The sequence below is a fragment of the Neltuma alba genome, unplaced genomic scaffold (assembly GCF_004799145.2).
Source record: "Neltuma alba isolate B1F8T4 unplaced genomic scaffold, ASM479914v2 tig00010885_pilon, whole genome shotgun sequence".
NCBI classification, from domain to species: Eukaryota; Viridiplantae; Streptophyta; class Magnoliopsida; order Fabales; family Fabaceae; genus Neltuma; species Neltuma alba.
In genome coordinates, this window is record NW_021635673.1 from 533,322 (window position 1) to 556,266 (window position 22,945).

A 22,945-nucleotide genomic window follows, 5' to 3' on the forward strand; every position below is an offset into this window, starting at 1 on the left:
TTTAATTGCTACAAAAATTGCGGGAACTTGGTGCCATTTTTGTAGTGGTTGACTTGTAGTGGTTTGTAAAACAAAACCGTCACAAAAGTTTAAATTTGTAGCAATTATCAATAAACCGCTACAAATGTTGCATTTTTCACTTATATTTATCATGTATAGAGTAAACAGCTACAAAGTTCATAATATTGTTGTGGTTTCTTGGACAACCGCAATAAAGTGTTATGTTATTCAACACAAAAAACAACACATGTCGGTATATTGTAGCGGTTTGTCGACAACCGATACAATACAAATCCCGACGTTTATATAAGTGCCAACCCCCTCATCTTTTTCACTTTTCATGCATTTGAGTAGCGAGATTTTGCTAGTGTTTTTTCCAAAATTCCATGGTATCTCCAGATCCAGTTCTAGCTACCCAGGCATGTATTAGTTAATTTTTTTAATAGTTAGTGAATTTAAATATTTAATTAGCGTTGCATTAATTTGAAATTTATTTTGTTTGTTGATTTAGTTGGCATTAATATTATTTGAGTTGACTGATAGATTGAATGTCCAAATTCAAACATTTCAGGCAGATTAAGGTTCCAGAGCTCTTGCAACAACTTTATATCATCAGATTATCTACAGACTTCAAAATCATGCTTTGGATCTTCATTTTCCTAATTCTACAAAAGATGCTTTCTATGTAGTGTCTGAAAGAGCTGATGATACTTCTATCATTTAAATCCCTAGACAAATACTTAGAGGAGAACTTGTTCAATTGATGCCACTTGAGTAGATCACTAATTATGAAAACCAGTTTCATGGTGTTTAAAGAGATGTCCACACCTCTACACCTCCAACTATGAGAAGACTCTTAGATGGTATGGTCAAATCTATTTTTACCAAACTAGGCTAAGAAGGACCTCTAGCTCTTTCTAAATACATTTTGTCAATTGCTCTAGCTTATGTTCCATCCAAGCAAGATCCTTCAATTGCTTGGAAAGATCATAATGCTAGACCTTTTTATGTGCTTCATATAAATGGACGGTTTCTATAGGATCATGCACCAAAGATGTATGACCCTGATTGTGAATGTGATACACCTTATTGGTGGGAAGAATAAGATGATGAAGATGAACCTAGATAGGCTTTATCCTATGAGATATGTAGTAAAAAAGAAAAAGGGGAGGAAGACTTATGCATCCTCTTCTTGTTAGAAGAATTATAGACATCATCATGATAATGATACTCATGGCTCAAAGCAAAACTCCAGAAAATGGAAGTTTCCTGTTTTTATTGTTCCTTCTCATGAATTATCTCTGTATAATGTACTTAAAGAAATAGGTCATGAAGATCTTGTTCTCAGAGAAAAGCCAGATCCGGTCATTCTAGTCATCCAACCACCTTCATATCAACCCATTCCTTTTGTTGGGATGATGGATCCTTATGGTCAAGAATTTCCACCTCTTGAGAGAAGAACCAACAAAGAGACAAAAGTCTCTATAAGACCTTTTTCTGTTCCTACTGAAATCTCCTATACTGGTGATGTCAAACCAGTTTATGCTATTGAAGAAGTTCTAAACTGGCAAACACAAAATGCAATTTGCCAAAATAGAGATTTAACAAAAATGGACTCAAAACTTGATCTATTAACTCTCAAAACTAATACTTTGACAAGTCGATTGGATCAAGTCTCTAGTCAGGTCAAACAACTTTACATGACTTTTTCTTCTCAGGCTTTTTAGTTAGATGAAGAATTGAGACACTTCATTGAAAAGGGATATATTGGACCATAATTCACCAAAAAAGAGCAAGAGCTATCATAAATTTAAAAGAATTTACGAAGGATTGAACTAGATATTGCAAAAGACTATTCATAGATCATCTATGAACCTTACCTATTATACCCTTCAAGTTTTTAAATCCCTACCTATCCAATATCACCTGTCTCTTACCCCAAAGAATCTAATTATAGTAAGGTTTTTAAAATGTCTTATCCTATCTTAAGACAATTAAGAAAACCTCAATCAACATTTCCACCCATACAACCTAAACCTCTTCCTAGATAGCTAGTAAGACTACCTCATTTTCCTTTATCCAAAAATCCTTTTCAACCTTTATCTTCTTACACAAAACCCACTGAACCAAAACCACTATCTTAAGGAGTAAAAATCAAATCTCTGCCATCTTCTCCACCAAAAACAACTCCTCCAAAGAAAGGAAGGAATAAAGAAGTTATTGATCCAAACAAAATCATAGCCACCCTGTAGTCATTAAACAAATCCCAATCACTTTCTGTTAATAGTTTAGATACAGATTCCAATCTTTTCTATTACATATGATTCTAGCTCTAACTTTGAGACATATCATGCTGATATTTCTTGAATTTTTATGGTTCAACCAGATCTTACAATTGATGATCAATCTGAAGAAGAACCTTTTATGTCAAATCCCTCTAAAACCAAAAGAACAGATTCTAAACTAACTCTAGGTCCATGGTTTACTTTTAATGACCTTCCTGTAGAAAAAATAGAGAGATAGACTTCATGAATTGGGCACATGGATTGATCTACAACTGGCCAGGTAAGATACAAATCTTGAAGAAGTCTTATCTGAATTTCTTTCATGACTCACAGGAACTCTGAGAGAACAATTTCAAAGTCTGAGTGATTATCAGAAACTTACAGCTACTAGACTAGATAATGCAGGTACTCTCTTAGATATTATTCATAAAGAATTTATTGGTGATTTCTAGATCATTGAGAAAAGGCATCAGTAAGAATATTTTGAGATGAAATGTTGTTCCTTGGAAAATCGTGATTTACAAAAGCATTTTGAACAGCCATCTGAGAAGTTCTACATGCTTGAAGCAACTAATGATATCAATCTTAGGCATACTTTTATTACCTCTCTTCCAGATGAATTACAGCCAGAGCTCCATAGAGCTATCAATACTCTCCATAGAAATATGATTGACATTTCTATAGGAGAAATCTACTAGTTAGCACTGGCAATTATAGACAATCTCTGTGAATAACAGAAGTTTTTTAAAAGGATGTTGAAAGGAGAACCAAAATTAAAGCCTGCTTATAAGACACCTTATTTGAAGATAAAGTGCAAAGACCACAAAACTGCTCTTATTCTACCAAGAGAAAATCTTACTATTGTCGTTTCAAGTATCCAAAAGGATCATACTCTAAAAGAAGATCAAAGAAACCTTTTTTACGATACTTCAAGAAACGCTGATCTTATTCAAAAAAATTTGATAAGTGCTACCTGTGTAAGAAGAAAGGACATTTTGTAAAAAATTGTCCTAACAAAACAAAAAAGGATATGAAGCTATTACAACACTTGCAAACTATTTTAATGATCAATAAAGATGAAAATATTAAATCTACTATTAAAGAAATTGAATATGTTATTGAAGAACAAGCTGCTCAAGATAAAGAAACTCAATATGTTCTTCCTTTACAAATGATGAAGAAATTGACTCTGTATCCTTATCTCAAGAAGAAGAACAATATGGGGCTATTTATACTCTCTTGACCAACTTATTAACACCCTCCAAAAGAATCCATCTCTTCCTATTACACCTTATCCCACTTATCACACAAAACCTTGTCCTAGATCGCTTGGATCTCTTACCTCTAAACCAGCATAAAATATGACCATTCCTAGACCAAATATTAAAATCCATGTCCTCCCAAGAAAATATGAAAAACCAATTCCTATCATTAGTTTTATTCATACTGGATCTTGCAGAACTATAAAGAAACCACATATTCTTCCTCCTGAAGATTGGGTTCCTTTCAATCAATATTTTGTTACTACTGATTCAAATTTATTTAAGATTGATTGGATTACCCGAAGAAATATTGGCATTCAATTCTTTCCAGGATATGTTTTGTGGATTTAAGTGCATGGAAGTGATCTGCGTAGGAAAGATATTCTTGTTGGATTTGATACATACTTTCATACTAAGAATCTTCAAGTATTGCCTAGAGGAATTAAATATAAAAATTTCTTTAGTGCATATACTCAAATTCCTAATTTGTTTAAAATCTAGCAAGCACCACTAGGTTTTGAAGACATTAGGGATCATCTTCTTAGATTTTGTGCTGATAATCGTAAGCAATTCTCTCATCTATTCCTATTATGGAAAAATCAAGAGTTTTTCATATCTTCCTTTCAAGAAGAATAAAGATGTCAATCCCACTAAAACTTCTAATCTAGGAATGAATCTAGAGGACCTTAAACTTGCTAGGGAAGAATGTGCTGCACTTCTTAAACAAGGTCTTATTGAGCCAACAAAATCATATTGGGTTTGTCAAGTATTTACGTTGAGAAAAGTTAGAAGTTAAGAAAGGAAAGAAAATGTTAGTCATTGACTATAAACCTCTCAATATTTTCTTTACCTTTACATCCTAATTCTCTCGCAATCTATCTTAAGGATGCTAGAATATTTTCTAAGTTAGATCCTAAAGTGGGTTTTTGGCAATTGGGTATTCACCTAGAGGATCGTCATAAAACTGCTTTTTATATTTTAAATACCCAATACCAATGGATTGTTATGCCATTTGGGCTTAAAGTCCCCCATCACTATTTCAAAAGGTTATGACTAAAATATTTGAGCCCATTCTTGACAATATCCTAGCCTATATAGATAACCTTTTGCTTTTCTAAAAAGATAAAGATTCCCATAAGGTCTTGTTAGCCTAATTTGGAGAAAGAGTTGAAAATATGGGATTATGCTGTTAGCAAAGAAAGGAGAAATTGGTGCTAGAAAAAATAGAATTTCTTAGAATGAATTTAGAAAATAGTCAGTATTATCAAGGACCTTATATATCAAAAGAATTACTCAAATTTTCAAATGAAAATCTTACCACAAAGTAAATTCAATAATTCTTGGGGATTGTCAATTATCTCAGATATTTTATCTCTCATGGGCCCAATCATATTAGCCAGGTCTCCTAACTTTTGAAAAAGAATCCTCCTACGTGGGGAACAGATCAGGCCTTAATTGTCCAAACCCTCAAAAGAATTGCTCAACATCCACTACCTTTAAAGATTCCTGACAAAGGATTGCAAATCCTACAAATAGATGCTAGTGATGATTTTTAGGGTGCTGTTAATTGAAGAGATAAATATTTTACGGTACATATGCAAGCGGATAATTCAAGGAGTCAGAAAAGCATTATCATGCTACTTATAAAGAAATTCTTGCAGTCAAAAAAGGAATTGAAAAGTTCAATTTTCATTTCAATTCTTATCAATTCATGGTAGAAATGGATAACATATCTTTTCCTAAGATGCTAAATCCAAAGGAAAATTTTTTCCAAACAGCCAGCTACTCCGATGAAAAGATTGGTTTTCTCACTATGAATTCACAGTTGATCACCTTAAAGGACATCAAAACACCATTACAGACTACTTTTCAAGACCTCAAAAAGCTCTCCAAATTTTAGTTCCTTCATCCTTTCCCACATCACACCAACTATTCTATATCTTGACCATCTCTAAAACAGAAAAGAAAATGCCTTATAGAATGAAAGCCATCATCTTCCCTCCTGGATCAGAACCCGAAACCCCTACAAATGTTCATAACCTTGCCAGAACTACTTTGTTCTAGTAGCTTTACCTTCTATTTATTAAAACTGGAATCCATCCATACCCTCAACATTTTAACCTAGATACTCCATACCTCACCATTCCTATCATCAAAGGAACTATGCCAGAAGAACTCTTATGGTACCTCTGGTTAGCCATCAACACTTGTGCCATATCATTTCCAGCCTTTCCCATATATCACTATCTATATGATTCAAGAAACCAAAATTCCCACCTTGATACTCTTTTTGAGTTGTTTACCCCTCTACCCTACTGGAGGGGAAAACTTTATAACATTCTTAATGAACTCAATGTTTGGAGTGTGCCACCCTCAAAACAAAAAAGGTTTTTCTGCTTATTCACTCTCTACTGAAGTTATGAAAGAAATGCTGATGGAAATCTCTACAAAGATAACCATGTAAATTTCTGGATTACTTCTCCTTTAGGAAAAAATAATAATGAAAAGCTTGGAAAAACATTGTCAATACTCAATGAGCTAGACACAAGAGAAGATTTTACATGTCTTCCCCTTGGACCTTTTCCTCCTAGTCCTCCCAGTTCACCACATGTAGCTAGTTCCTCAACCCTCGAAGAATTCCAAAGAAATTTTACCCCGCATGTTGTTACACCTCCAGTTCTCACAGAAGAATCACAGTCTCCAATTCTCGCAAGGGAATTTCAAGACCCTTATTAGGATAATTCATAGATTCAACTCACTCAACTTGAAGAACTCTAACGTCCTCAGCCAAAATTACCATCATCTTCTCATCTGCATTATACATCAAGAATCTATAACTCAGATCCAAACAACTCTAATATAGAAGACTACAAAAATTTGTCTCCAAGTCATGAACCTATCTTCAAGGACTAGAGACAAGGATGACTCACTAGGAATCTACTTTAAGTATGACTCATGTATCTTTATGTCGCGTGTCTATTTTCAATTTGCTTTAAGTTAGAGAGTGCTTGTCCTGTTTAATAATTAAGGGCATCTTTGCCTTTATGTCATGCATCTGTCTGGAATCTTTACTTTTGTGTCTATACAATTATTTTAGTTTGTTTGTCATGCTATAATCCTAGAGTCTATATAAACTAAGCTCTGCCAAGTGATAAAGGTAGAAGGAGTTGTATGAACTCTTTTGTATAATATCAATGTGTTTCTATGAATTCTCTATAAGCTTCTTTCTTCTGCTGAAAGCCTAACTTATAATACCTTTCTTCTATCTCCAGAGATTCTAAGTATGCTCTGCACCTGCCTCTTTAAAAAGATCCTATGCATCATAAGTAGAATCTGACCACGATCCATTAATGTGTGTTATGTGACAACTCTCTAAGTTTTTCTGATTGCATTCAAAGATAAGAGTCTTAACATGGCCCTTCTGATAAGTTGATATATGTGGCCTTACCTAAACCAAAGCTTTGAATTTGGTTTTTATTTTTCCAATTTTTACTTATGGTTTGAAATGTAATTATAAAATGTTCAAAATTTATTAAATTTGTATTTAAATATTTTTTATTTTGTATTTTGCTTAATTAATTATTTATGATTTAAATTATTTAATTAATTAATTGTTATTATTATATATGCTATTGTTTTTATTTTTTTTAGTTTGCATGTTATTTCTAATTGTTTAAAAATAAAATTTGTTTATTTAATAATTAATTTAATTAGAAATTATAAGTGATATTATTTTAATTACATTTTTTTATATTTGATTTAATTTCATAAACTTAAATTTGGTTTTTATTTTTTCAATTTTTCATTATGTTTTGAAATGTAATTATAAAATATTTAGCGTTTATTAATTTGTATTTAAACAATTTTTAATTTTTAATTTTTTAATTAATTATTTATGATTTAAAATTTTTAGTTAATTAATTGTGATTATTATATATGCTATTGTTTTTAATTTTTTTTTAGTTTGCATGTTATTTTTAATTGTTTAATAATAAAATTTGCTTATTTAGTAATTAATTTAATTAGGCATTATGAGTGATATTATTTTAATTACATTTTTGAGTATTTTATGTAATTTCAAAAACTTGAATTTGGTTTTTAATTTTTTCAATTTTTAATTATAGTTTGAAATGTAATTATAAAATGTTTAGAATTTATTAAATTTGTATTTAAACAATTTTGTATTTTGTATTTTGTTTAATTAATTATTTGTGGTTTAAATAGCATGGATCGTCGACACGTTAAAGACCCTGTTGATCCTTCGAGAACCCCTTATCATCCTGACCAGCCTCAGCCATCCTAGAAGCTAGAAGACCGATGATTAGCATGGAAGATTATGTGATCAATGACCATTTCAATCTGAATCTCGAGGGGGACAAGGACGAAATAGAGGGTGCTAAGGAGAAAGAGCTATGTGGCCTAGAGGAGGAGAAGGAGGAGCAGCGGCAGAATCAACCGTGTCGACTTGGTAGACAGCTGAGCGGATGGGAGGTGGAGGTTATGGGTAAATGAAATTTTTAATCATATCAACTGAAAAATATGTTATTTAATATTTATAATAATAAATGATTATTGATATTATTTGATTATCAATTAAATTGTGCAGACCAAGCTGGCAATAGGTCCATGAGGAGGCTAAATGTGAAGGACATGCATTACTTGTAGGATACATGTGTCACAGTCCCTTTGAATAACCATGGTCACCCGGTTGAGCTGAGAAGACATCTGTTCAATTAGCATCTGGCTTATCTGGGTGGGCAATACATATTCTTCCCCATCTACGAGCCAAACCGGAAGAGGATGTCACGAAAGAACAAGAATGATGCTTAGGAGTTGTTGAAGATAATTAATTAGCAATTGAAATTTATAATTAAATATTTTACTTTAAATAATTATGAGTTACATTTTGAATTTAATTTCTTAGTAATTAAATCACAATTTTATTATTTAATTACAGAAAAAATTTGCTATTGGAGAGGACAGACACATGCTATGAAGAAGTTAGGGGAGGACAGGAAGAACAGGAGGCTCCTCCTGTACAATGCAAAGAAAGACGACAGGACGAGACCCTTGGAGGAGTTGTAGGCACACGTGCCAGATGGCATCCCTGCTAATGATTGGGCATCTTTTGTCTAGTTTAGGTCGACACCAGAGCAGAGGGTATGAGTTTATTGTATTACTGTTATGTTATTTCTCTACAAGTTAACTAATTTTGTTTTAATTATGTTTCAGCATCTTTCTTAAAGAAACACGGTGAGCTGCAACAATCAAGATATCCAACATACGGCTAGTTCAAAAATATTTGCTGTTACCTATAATGAGATCATGAGTAATACCATAAATTTAATCAAATTATATGTGTGAGTGTGAGTGTGTGTGTATAAAAATATAAATAATAACAATGTCTTTTGTTTTATTATCAATTTGCAAGAGAGGAAGATATAGCAGGAAGAAGGATGAATGCCCACCTGTGGTGAGATATGGCTGTAGCTCCATAGGCATATGAATAGCACTCCTATATCTGAGCCGGCTAAGAAAGTTGCTGTTAGTATTTAATTACAATTTTTATTGTTAATTTAATTTAATCTAATGTTTAAATATTAAATTTATTAAATTGTTCTAACAAGAACTGATGACTCAGAATGCTGTAGAGCTTTGAGAGTCTTAGGGGTTAGCTGTAGATCCTACCGTCTCACTCAGGGTAGGTTTAGGCCGATTTGAACACCCAGGACAGGTTAGAGGGCTTGGTTTTGGCGCCATATTGAGTGTCGTCTACAAACAGGATCATCAATCGTCTTCTAAGGTGAGGACTTCACAGTCAGCAGAAGCATCACACTAGACCCTTTCTAGCATGAAGCATCCGAGTGAGGCATCAAAAGAGGAGCTTCATGAGGAGATTAGGATTGTGGAGGCCTAGCTTTAGGCTCATGTGGCTCGACTTAATGCTCATAAGGCCAGGATGCTGGCTAGATATGAGCAGTAGATAGAAGCAGCCAATGCGAATAGATTGTTTAGCAAAAGGTAAATCCTGGCATCCTACTCCAATGCTCCCAGATATAGCCATGGACGATAAGGATGATGACCCTTTCCAGTAGCAATCTCAACTGCAGTCATAATCCCAGCACCATCCGCCTCGTCAAGATGAGAATGATGATTTTGTGGAGTCTTCGTGGAGGGCCGATATTTACGGACTTTTATTACTTTCATGAATATTTAGACTTTAATTTATTTTTGGATTACTGTAAATAATACTTGAAGTTTAATTTTTATGCAATTTTAGTTATTATTTTTGAAGTAATCATATTTATTTAGTTGTTTAACAATTTGATTTATAGAATTTTGAGTATATTTAAAACTAAATAATAAAGTAATTTGGATTAAAGGCTAACATAGTAACTATTTTTTGTAATTTGTAGCAGTTATGAAATCGCTAGTAAATTTTGAATTCCTCTCCTTGTCTGACATTTGTAGTGGTTATGTAACCCGAACAAAGTTTGAATTTTAAAATTTTATTGTCTCATCAAGCCTGACATTTGTAGTAGTTATATAACTGCTACAAATGAAATTGACCATTGGTATTAGCAGCAGTTTTCAGTAACCACTACAAAGTTTGAAATTTGAAATTTCATCTTTCCCTCCATGCCTAAACTTTGTAGCGGTTTGATAACCGCTACAAAATTTTGACTGTTGGTTTAAGCAGCCGTTTTATTAAATTTGTAGCTGTTTTATGACCATTACAGAAATTTGACAGTTACTTTTTCTACCTTTTAACATCTCAGAAGTTCCAAACTTTATTTCCACTTTGATTTGAGCTTTTCTATAAAATCTTTTCCTACTCTTACTTGCATAAATGATGGATAAGACATGGATCAAGTTACCGCGTATGTCCTAATAGTATTTGGTTGGATTAAACTCCTTAGAATTTGCTTCTGCCAATACAACTACTACTTATTTGTCCATGACCTAATACAATTTCAAAAAGTAGCACCCATGGGATGTTGTTAAAGACCATTTAATTTTGAAGTATTTCCCATAAAATTATACATTTTGGTATTTCCGTGGTGAACAAGATAATATGATTGCTCAGTCAGCTCCTGCAATTTCTCGAACAAGAGTTGAAGTAGAGGAGTTTTATCCTGTCAATGACGTTGTGCATGATGCATTTGGGGTTCACGAACACATATCCATTAAAGAAGTACAGGGACCTAAACTGGAGTTCCTAAGGAATAAAGCTGCTTGAAGTTTTTTTGACTTCATGAATGAAGCTGATGAGCCTTTGTATCATGTGTGTACAAAATACTCAAAGTTATCATTCTTAGTAAAGCTATATCATATAAAATGCTTATGTGGTATCACGAACAAGAGAATGTCAATGCTTTTCGAATTATTGATAGATGCATTCCCTTATGCAGATTCCTCACTGTCATTTTATGCAACCAAGAAGATAATTAACAAGCTTGACTTGAATTACATGAAAATTGATGCACGTCCAAATAATTATATGCTATACTACAAAGAGGATGCAAGCAGGAAGATTTGTAAAAGGTGCAAGACGTCTAGGTGCAAACCTACATAGAAGGGAAAAAAGCAGAAGAAGAAACCTGCAAAGATGCTAAGATATTATTTGCTTTAATATTTTATTTTTTTATGATTATTTCATTAATAAACTAATATATGTTTTATTTTTTTATGATTATTTCATTAATAAACTAATATATTTTTCATATTTTAGTTCCTAAGTACTTCTCTTTGAAGCTATAATTGCAGAGAACATATATGTCATCAAAAATGGTTGAGCATATGAGGTGGCATGATGTTGGTAAAAATCCAAACGACAAGTTAAAGACACTCACAAGATTCTAAGGCATGGAAAGCATTCAACTCAAAGTTTCCAGATTTTACCGCCAATCCTAGAAATGTCCGACTTGCACTGGCGACCGATGGTTTTAATCTCTTTAGTAATATGAGCACCAATTACAATATATGGCCTGTGGTGTTAATTGCGCACAATCTCCCACTTAGATGTGCATGAAATTGAGCTCTTTTTTGCTTTCCATGATCATTCTTAGGAAGAAATACCTGCAAATGATATAGATGTATATCTACAACTGTTGATATAGGAATTGATCGAGCTGTGGACTACTGGTATGGAAACCTATTACTCATATGAGAAAAAGCTTTTCAAATTTCATGCGGCCTTGACGTGGACAATTAGTGATTTTCTTGGGTTGAGAACATTATCGGGTTAAAATATGCATACTGGGTTGGCTTGTCCTAAGTACAACTTTGACTCCGAAGCTGTGTCTTCCACATAGTCGTAAATGGTGCTTCATAGGACACTGATGATTCCTCGATTCAAAGCATAGATTTAGCTTGTAATAGAATCGCTTTAATGGTAAATAAGAAAAAAGAGATCCTCCTCTTACTTTATCTGGCATGGATATATTTTGACAGCAAGAAGGTGTTGATGTCGAGTTTGGCAAGATTGAGAAAGTTGAATGAGTTGGACAATGTTCTCATGGCACATCTGATGGTTAGCCAATAAAGTGGTGGAAAAGAAGTATCTTCGTCACCCTTCCTTATTGGAAATTTAATTTTGATCCGTGACAATTTTAACATCATGCACATAAAAAAGAATGTGTGTGATAATGTGCTATACACATTACTCAACGAAACTGGAAAGTCTAAAGACAACATCTTAGCGAGGAAAGATTTACGAGCCCTTTGAATTCATCCAGATGTTTTGCCTAATGATAATGACAGGTTTTAACCAGCTAAATTCACCTTGACAAAACAAGACAAGGATATCTTCATGTCAATATTGAAGAAAATCAAAGTCCTTAATAGATATTCTAGCAACATCTCAAGATGTATTGATCTGTATTCTCAAAAGGCTACTGGGTTGAAGAGTTATGACTCCCATGTTTTGATGCAACAATTATTTCCTTTGACACTCAAAAACACACTCCCTCCTAATATCTCTATGGTTTTGGTAGAGCTATCTTCATTTTTTAAAAAAGTTATGTGCAAAGGTTTTGAGTGAGTGTGTTTTTAAGAGGTGTGTTATATTATCTCTTTCCATTTTCTACATTTTAAGATCAAGTATAGACAATTATTAATTAATTAAACATGTAGATATTTAGAAAAATTCAAATCCTATGTCAAGAATAAGGCATGGCCATAAGGGTCAATAGCATAATGTTACGTCAGAGATAAGGTCCTTATTTTCTATTCCAGATAAGGTCTACTAGGTCCTTCCAATTCAAGCAACTTCTTCCTTCCTGTTGGGAAACTAGTTGGAGTATTTGAATACTTCAAATTGACTCCTACTAAGAAATTAGAAGCACACAAACATGTCTTGATAAATTATACTCAAGTTGAACCTTTTTTCTAGTAAGTTGTATACTGATTTTCTTTGATATTTAAAATTTCTTTATCATTGGCTTCTCTGACAAATAACCCCAATCATATTTATAGGGAATTTAGAAGATATGTCTGGCAGGAGCTACGAGTTCATTCACAAACATCTGCTAAGGTTGACAAGAGAGTCCATAGAGAATTTTCGAGTTGGTTTACACATCAAATATGTAATGACAAGGACCCTAGTATAGTTGAACTCAAAACTCTTGCATATGGTCCGTTTGATGATGCTAGGACGTTTACTGCATATAATGTCAATGGGTTTAAGTTCCGTGCAATAGTGTGTGATCAGGGTTTACCCATACAAAACTCTAGAGTTTTTAGCATGTTTAAAACTAGGAGTTATGCTCGTACCAGTGACAGTGATAGTGATAGTGACATTTGAATTGGAGGCATTCCTTACTATGAAAAGTTGATTACTATTGTTGAGTTAAATTATCAAGGACTTGTTACTGTCACTCTCTTTAAGTGTTGCTGGGCAAATACGACACACGTGGACTTACTACTGATGAATTGGGCATCACATCTGTTAATTTCTCTAGGCTCATTCATATAGGAGAATTTGAAGATCATGAGCTATAAATTTTGGCCTCTCAAGCACAATAGGTTTATTATTAGTGGGTAATGAACTGCGACGAAAAAACTATAGTAGTTGGACTTTTCGCATAGAGGTTTGGATAAACTACTACAAAACTATTTGCTTCGATGGGTTTTATAGTGGTTACTGGAACCGCTACAATTGCCAACCACTACAAATCACCAAATTTAACCGCAAAAAATTTCTTCTTGTTTTTTTTTTGTAGTGCCAAGAGTTGCGATATTCGACTTTACTGGTCCTTGCAAACTAAACTGGCCTTTAGCTACAAGCAGACGTGAGGTTAAATTACATTCACGAAATCCAACACTCAAAAATCATTTAATCTTTTTGGAGGTGGTGAAATAAAGCAACCTGGCAAAAAAAAAAAACTTTGAAAAGATAAATGTCATTAGAATAACTAGTTAGTGTAAGGAAGAATAATAATTAATTAAAAAAAGGTCCATTTTTTTAGATATGTTGTAATAAATATAGTCAGTCTAAGGAGCATACTTTTTTTTCAAATAAAATTTCCAACAGTTATACTGGTTGGAATAACAATTGGTCTTAAAAGTAACATTTTAAAAGCCAATTGCGAAATCAGTGTAAAAAGGGGAGACTTTTAACCCTAGCTATTTCTACACCAAGCATAACTCTGATGTCAAATGCCCATTTTAACTAGTCTAAAAGACATTTTTTTTCCCTAGTAATGTTGGCTTATAGTGTTTTCAATAGCCTAAACTATAAATAAGATTAGGGCTTTAGATGCACTTGAAAAATAATATCAAAGTATTGGATCCTACTTTACTTTATTCTTTATTAAACTATAGTTAATCATTTTAAAATTATGAGTAAAATACGCTGATTACCCTTCTAGTTTGCATCAATTACACAGACCTCCCCTCTATTTTAAAAACATATAGTTTAGTCTAATTAGTTAACACCGTTAGGAATATTCTAAAAATATTATTTTTAATTGAAATTTATGTCAAAATAAAATTTATTTATTATTGTACTCCTCATTCTAATAAATTCCTAAATTATATTTTTATAGTTACATCAATTTCATTCAGTTAAGGCAAACATAAAAGATTTGATTAAAAATTTGACTAATTTTATGATTTAAAGTAAAATATGAAAATTACAAAATCTTATGATTTAAATCAAAATTATTAAATTTTATACCATATTAGAAATTTTAAAGATAATTATTTTTTGATTTTATAAAAACATTTTTTGGAAAATATAAATGTCTAAATAATTATTAATTTAAAAAGGGGCATTTTGGTCAAAAAATAATTTAAAGTTAAACTTAACAGTCAACTAACGGTTTGGGTGGATGGAAATAAAATCTTAAATATAGGAGGGAGGTTGTGCAACATATGTTTTAATTATGAGGGAGGTTTATATACGTTTTCAAAATAAAGAAGAGATTTTTGTAATTGAAATAAAATAGAAGGATAATCACTGTGCTTTACTCTACAATTATTAGTTTGAAATGCTCGCTACTAGATAGAAAGAGGCATACAAAAGTTAAGATCTTGGATACCTTCTTGTAGGGTATGTACAAGGGAATGTCCCTTGTTCATTTGATGGAGCTTATCTTTAAATTTCAGGATAAATAAATGTTATTCACCTTTTGTAAAAAAAAGAAACATATTTTTGAGAAAAAATCTTAACGTGTATATCAATGGAAATACATAATATCCCATGTAAAACTACACCAGGAAGCAGATCCAACTTAAAAAATCATCAGAAATTTAGCCTAAGGAAATTAATGCAAAGTGCATACACCACCTCCAATCCTTAATATAAAGTTTAGATAACTAATTTGAAGATAATAAAAAAATTAGTTGAGTTCATTAATTGTAATGCACGTATATACTAATTTTTCTAAATTACCTTCTTTAATCATATGTATTGAAACTATCTCTTGATAGTAACTTGTTGCAATTAATAGGAATATTTTTAAAAAATTAAAAATTTAAGAAATAAAGTAGATTAAGATATATTAATTTAGGATCAAATCTAACCTCAAACTAGCTCTTATATGAAAAACTACTCTCTCTGGTCTTTATTATAAGTTTCAAATAATTAATTCATGAGTAATGAATAATAAACTAAAATTAGTTGAAAACAAGAAATAGGTTAGAAATATACTCTTATTTTTAAATATGCCTTTATAATAAATAAGAAAAAAGGATGAAAGAAAATGTATAGGAAAATGTGATAAGAGAAAAATAATTAATGTTAATGTTGAAAAAAATGTATTAAATGTTAAGACAAATCCAAATTAAAATTTATAAAATAAAATATTTTTTTTAAAAAAAATTTGAAGTTTATAAATAAGACGGGAAGGATAATATATTTAAGTTATAGATATTTTATCACTGGTTCATGAGCCAAGTGGATTTTTTTTGTCCCTTGAGGACAGAACGGGGCATTCACGGAGAAGACTTTCAAACGTTTCCTTTTCCACGGTGAAAAGGAAATGCAACACTGGATACGTTGAATTCAAACATGGATGCCAATGAAGCAACTTTTTTATCATTATGAAATAAAACCAACTTGGTGTGCTTGAAATAAAATTATTAAAGTTAATGAATTTTTTTAAAAAGAATATATGAAGACAAACAATCAATATATTATGTTGAGACTCATAACCTAAATTAAAATATTAGTTAAAATTAGCTAAAAATAATAAATGTGTAAAAATTAGAAGTTTTTTTCACTAAAATGTCATTATTTATGGGAGAAAGAGTATAAGAGAAAGAATAAAAAAATTATTATAATAAAGAGAATTATGGAAGAGAGAGAACGTGTGATGGAGGGATAATTTGAAAAATAAAATAATAAATATATTAAATATTAAAATAAGTAATTAATTAGGACAAAATAGGTAATTCGTTACAAAAATTTAAAATAACCTGTAAATATTATTTATATTTGCAAATATTTGTGAAAAGAAATTTGGGGAAAAATGTTCGTAAAAAGAAGAGGAAGAAAAAAAGTGCCCTGCTATTTTTGATAATTTTGTTATCATTCAAATAAAATTTATTTGCCAAATTGATGGTTCACCAACATTGACTTGGTAGAACACGACAGCTGCACGAGGCCAATAACAAGTCAGTCAAATAAACATCTTTATATATATATATATATATATATATATATCAGTGAAATAAACAATTTTATTATGTCACCGTAAATTTATACTAGTATCTCCTTTTTGCCAATTATTCTTGGTGTGATTTTATTTAAAACATAAAACTAATATGTTTTATTTTAAATTAAATTTTAATTTATTATTATTTCAAAATATCAGAGGTTAAAATCAAAATAAAGAACATCTACTAGTTTAATCGTCCAACCTTGATTATAATGGAATTGTTATATACTCCTTAATATAAATTACTTATAACATATTTATATTAAGAAATGCATTAAATAGTCTATTTTTTTAATTTTATTCTTATTAAAATTTTATTCTTTTATTTACAAATTATTCTCTTTTTTTTTTATCTTTTCTATAAAAATTAAATAGAAATAAAATTGAAGCATAGTAAAATGGACGGCATCACCGTTACGTCAACTAAATGAAAAGAACAGACTTTGTCCTCTAATCAATTACTCAATTTAAGGTCTTTGTGACTGATCAACATAACTCCACGAGATATGGGACTCTATCGTTTGGAATTCCAAGACTGTAATCTTCTTTAATTTTAATATCATTTTGTCTTTTTAACCCAAAAAAAAAAAAAAAAGAGATGCGGGACATCTACATTGTGCAACAGGCACGACTTCCGGCATGTGAATTATTGCTATTATTTTTCCACCTACAAATGGCCAAATCTGAATTATTATTAATTGCTGAACACGTTATACTAGCTACCTAGACTCAATATGCATAGGGAGAAATCATGCTGTGATATTAAGGCGAAAAAAAGAAACAATATAATTACTAAAATTCTCACAATAAGTTGACAAAAGATTTTAGTGTAAAAAATGTCAAAATTTATAATGCTTATTTATTATTAAGACTTTATCATAATTATATTTTTTTATGTTTTCTCATATAATTATTTGTGGTCACCTTTACCAATTTGAGAATAAACTAACAATACCTCGTGCAAATTAAATTATACTTGTTGATATTTAATATAAAATTTATCTTATAATATAAATTATATTGTCCCTTTCCTCACTTTTGGAGCACTTCTCCCTCTTCATTCGTTAAAAGATCTATCTCCGGTGTTAATCAGCCTCTTTTGTTGCTGGAAATTGCGGGAACCCTTGTGAAGGAAAGTATGGAAAGGATGGGTTCCCCCTTGCTTTGCCAATAGCTTTGATTTTCGCTTTAGTTACTTATCTGAGCATTATCCAATTTGAATCGGAAAATTCAATGCACATAAATTGTGTCAATCAACAATGCAAGTCTCCATAGTGATGATGTGATCTCCTCATTTGAGATTATACTGGTCTGAAGGAATTTCATCAGAAACCATTCCTGTATTTGGATTCCCAAAGAAGCAAATTTAGTAGCTGTTTTACTTACTAAAGCTTCGGTAAATAGGTCTTACTCTTCAATTTGGGTGCTGCAACCACCATTTCCTCCACAGAAGCCTCTTATGATATTTTTATGTTTAGTTTCTTTACTGTTTATTATCTCTGTAATGCTTTTGAGGTTTTATGTTCTTGCTTTATACCGATGTCTGTGATGCAGTATTTATGATAATGAATATTTTTGGTTGGCAAATAAAAAAATTAAGTTCGTTTAGATCCAACATAAAAGACCAAAATACCATTTTTACTAACCACTTTAATAATAATTAAATAAATTAGATGTATTTTCTTGTACATCATATCAAATCTAAACAAATAATTACACTATTTATCAATTGTAAATAATATTTTTTCTGAATTTTATATTTTATAGGGAAAATGACCACAAAATACCATATGAAAATAAAAAAGACAAAACAAGCATCTAAATAAGTAAAATGACCAAATGGGCATGAGGTACTAACATGGAATTTGCACTTTTGGTGTAAAGATTGAAATGCCCTGATTGTTTCTGAAAACTGACGAGTGTATTCGTGCGATGGAGAAAGGGAGAAACTGACTTCCTCCACTTGACAAAACTAAATCCAAGTTCTTCCAATCACTGAAAAGGGTTCTCTGAAATCATATTGCCGCCGCTGCAGGAGTAGACTACCATCGCTGAAGTTGGTTACTATCATTGAAGTACATTGCCCTATCTGAAATAACTCATACTCCCTGAGATTGCCGTCGTCGAGGAGGTTGCTGAAGTAACGCCAACTATGATAAACAGGTAGGAACCTTGAATATTGTTCTTCATAGAGCATTTTTGATGGGTCATCAAAGCTTAAAATGTTATTATCTAGCATTCCTCTTTCTGGTTTCGTCTCTATTCTTCGCATAAAACTGTTTTCAGGAAATGTGAAGCTGCCTGATTTCCTAGTATTATTACAACTTTCGTAGTGAAAATGACAACTTTTTCAATGGGTTTTGTAACTTATTTTTAGGGGATGGACAACTTGTTTTTAACAACTAATAAAATTTCATGTTAAATTTTACAAAACATATAGTGGGATTTACAATTTTCATAGTGAAAATGACTACTTATTCAATAGGTTTTGCAATATGTTTTCAGGGAATGGGAAACTTGTTTCTAAAAACTAATAAAATTTCATGCTGAATTTTACAAAACATATAGTGAGATTTACAACTTTCGTAGTGAAAATGACTATTTTTTCAATGGGTTTTGCAATATATTTTCAGGGGATGGGCAACTTATTTCTAAAAATCAATAAAATTTGATGCTAACTTTTATAAAACATAGTGGGATTTATAACTTTTGTAGTGAAAATAACTACTATTTCAATAGGTTTTGCAACTTGTTTTTAGGGGTGGGCAACTTGTTTGTAAAAATTAATAAAATTTCACGCTGAATTTTACAAAATACATACTTGAATTTACAACTTCCGTAGAAAAAGTGACCGCTTTGTTAATAGGTTTTGTAACATATTTTTGGAGGATGGGCAACCTATTTCTGACTGCCAATAAAATTCCCTGCTGAATTTTACAAAACACATAATGGGATTTACAACTTTCATAGTGAAAGTGACTACTTTTTCAATGGGTTTTGCAACCTGTGTTCAGGGGATGGGCAAATTGTAAGCATAAATAAACCATTTAGTGGGTGTGCACTTGAAATACATCACAGTAAACATTGAACCACTAACTTTCAGAGTTAACTATATGTGTAATGAAATGTACCATTCATGTAACAGTATTTACCAAAAACCAACAGGCATATAACAGCAATCACATTATGTAATTGCTTGCCACTATTTTCTAATTTCTACTACATCATTCATCAAATACTAAATATAAATCCTCAAACCCAAAAATCCCGTCCCCATTTCATCATGAAGTAGCCATAAAAATGAACAACCCAAACCCCATCATCAACTTCTACTCACTTACGTAATGCCACAGGTTCACTCTGTTTCTTATTACAAACCCTCTTACCCATAACCAAAACCTACCAAATCAACAATGTCTACAGAATGGTGATACAAAAGAGCAAGATAATAGCATTTCTAAAGACTATCAACTTAAACTTACCTACAATATTCTTCTTTCTTTCTTCACGTGTTTCATCAATGTCTTCTTCTGTTTACTTTCTTTTTACCTTCAGCTTCTTTTTCTCTCACTCCATGGGCATTTTAGTCTTTACGCCAAAAGTAAAAATTTCATGTTGATACCTCATACCTATTTAATTATTTTGCTTATTTAGATGCCTATTTTGTTTTTTTGATTTTCATATGGTATTTTGTGGTTATTTTTCCTATTTTATATTGACTATAAACAAGCACCAGCGGGTCTAACCGTATTTTGCAAAGTCCAATCGCAAAATACGCATGCCTTTATTGTCCCCCCATGATGACGATGAAAAGTTAACACGAAAGTGGAATTCGGTTTCAACAGTGGTTATTAAATATTAAAAGTAACCATGGTCCTCGTCACTTTCACTTAACCAAGACTTCCAGATTTAATATTTTTAACTAATTATTTTTTACATAAATAAAATTATTTTTTGAAAACAATAGTTAAGACATTATTTTTATTTCAAATTTTGCACTTGTTGTAATAATTATTTTAAAAACATTAAAATCTAGATGGATCAAATATGATCAGTTTGGGGTGATTAAAGAACTGAACTGAACCGAACCGAACAGCTCAACCGATTGAACGGTCAACTAGATTTGTTAATGGCTTAGTTTGGACAAAAAAAATTTGCTTATATGGTTGAGTCAAATTAGACTGGAATTGGACTGTTATTAAGCTGGAACCTAGAGTTGAACTTGGAAGCAGGACGATTATCATAAAACTAGACAGTTTTTTAGCCTAACTGGAAGAAAAGACTTAAAAATTAAAAAATTATAAGAAAAATAAAAAATTGACCCCCTCAAAAATCCTAACATTTTTTAGACTATTTATAACCATAAAGTATTATCCCTTTACTTCTAAGTGTAAGACCTACTTTATAGTGTAAATTACACTATAAAATAGTCTTATATTTAGGTTTACACTGCAAAATAAGTCTTATATTTAGGATTAAAAGAGTATTTCATTAAGAATTTCATATATTGTGGTGTTAAAACTATGTGCTGCTGGCCTTTTTGGTTCGATGTGTAGTCTAGTTTTTTTAAACAATGTTTTAACTTGGATGAATGAATAATTTTTAATATTATTAAATATTTTAAACATGCATGAATTAAAATATATAAGGTTTTAATGCATTTTTAATGATTAATGAGGTATATTCTTATATTAGTTTATCAAGTCATCATAATTTTAGATTATCTAAATGTATTTCTCAATTATTTAATAATTTGATATATGTATATATTAATTATACGTATATAATGTTATTTTTAATTAATTATTGTATCACTAGTCAGACTGGACGGCCTGATTGATCCAATCGTTTAAATCATGATCTGTTAATCTTTTCGGCTCGACTTTTGATCCGGTTTTTAAAACATTGTTAAAAACAACCTTGATCCATAAAACCATAGCCTACATTTATTCATACTCTTCAACACTCCACCACACAACCCCACTTAAAACCACACCACAAACTAAACTGAAAACTCCAAAGCTTATTATTCTTACATATGAATCCGTCTTAAAAATAAAGTTTTCAATAAAGAAAAACTCATATTTTGAAAGCACACATGGATTCACACATATTTGAATCGCTCTTGTCAATATTCAATGCTGGAGCTTCCAGGCATCTCGAGATGAACATCAAAAGAAGAACCTAGTGGACAGAAAACAACTCTATAATTGGAACCAGCAGGGCAAGTGAATGTGCTTGTTGGATCATCCTGAGGATAACTATAAGCATCCCGGCATCTACCTTTGAAGAACCTCGAACACCTCGTCGGTCCACAGCTACCCTGTCCATTAGTACAGCAATATTCATTTGTCTTAAACACTGTGCAAGGATTGTTACATCCTCCTGGTGCCTTTAATTGTCCAGGACACTGTCCATTAATGTTCGCTGTACAGCTGATCTTGTGGCAACCTCCGTTCAGAGGGTAGAAATCCATGGGGATATTGAAGCCATCCACTAAGGATATGTCGTAGAAATCTTTGTTGCCGACTTGGTTTAAGGCAAATTCGATGAGTGTGTTCGGTGGGACTCCCTAGCCGGTTGGAAGCCGCCGGTGCAGTCTCCGGTCTGGTAGCGCCCGTGGCCGCTGGCATCAAAGTTCAAACCAGTGCGGCCTAAGATGCGAGCCATGGCAGTTCTGGGATTCACCCAGAGGTTCCATATCTGGCCACGGTCAAGGCGGCGACCACCGCCGAGACTGGCGGCTGCCTAGACAGTGTAAGGACAATTGTTGAGGATCTCGAAGTTGGCTGCGTATGCAGAGATGAAAGAGAGGAAGAGGACGGAGAAGAAGGTGAGGATGGAAGAGGAAGCCATGTTTTGTGAGTGAGATTTCAGTGAGATCAATAGCATCGTGGGATGGATATATATATATATATATATATATATATATATATCTCCATGCGGTAAAGTGAAAGAGGGGCGGCTATAGGTGTTTTTATATTATATATATATATATATATATATATATATAAATTTATTAGGTCTGGGGCTGCCACGGTATTATTTCATGACAAGGGGACAAGAGAGGATAAGATATTAGAAATTACTACATATTGTCATGTTATTGATTGGGGTGTAACGGAAAACACTCCTATGAATAGTTATTCAATTCAAAAATATTAATCCACTCCTCAGAGCATCTTATTTTGATATCTGCGCATTTTATTTCATGTTAGTACTACTTTCTATTTTT

General features: G+C 31.9%; 1 pseudogene; it reads right to left on the minus strand.

Annotated features, from left to right (window-relative positions):
* Window positions 1–21,594: 21,594 nt before the first annotated feature.
* On the minus strand, window positions 21,595–22,619 carry LOC114759699 (thaumatin-like protein 1; annotated as a pseudogene).
* Between the last annotated feature and the right edge of the window lie 326 nt (window positions 22,620–22,945).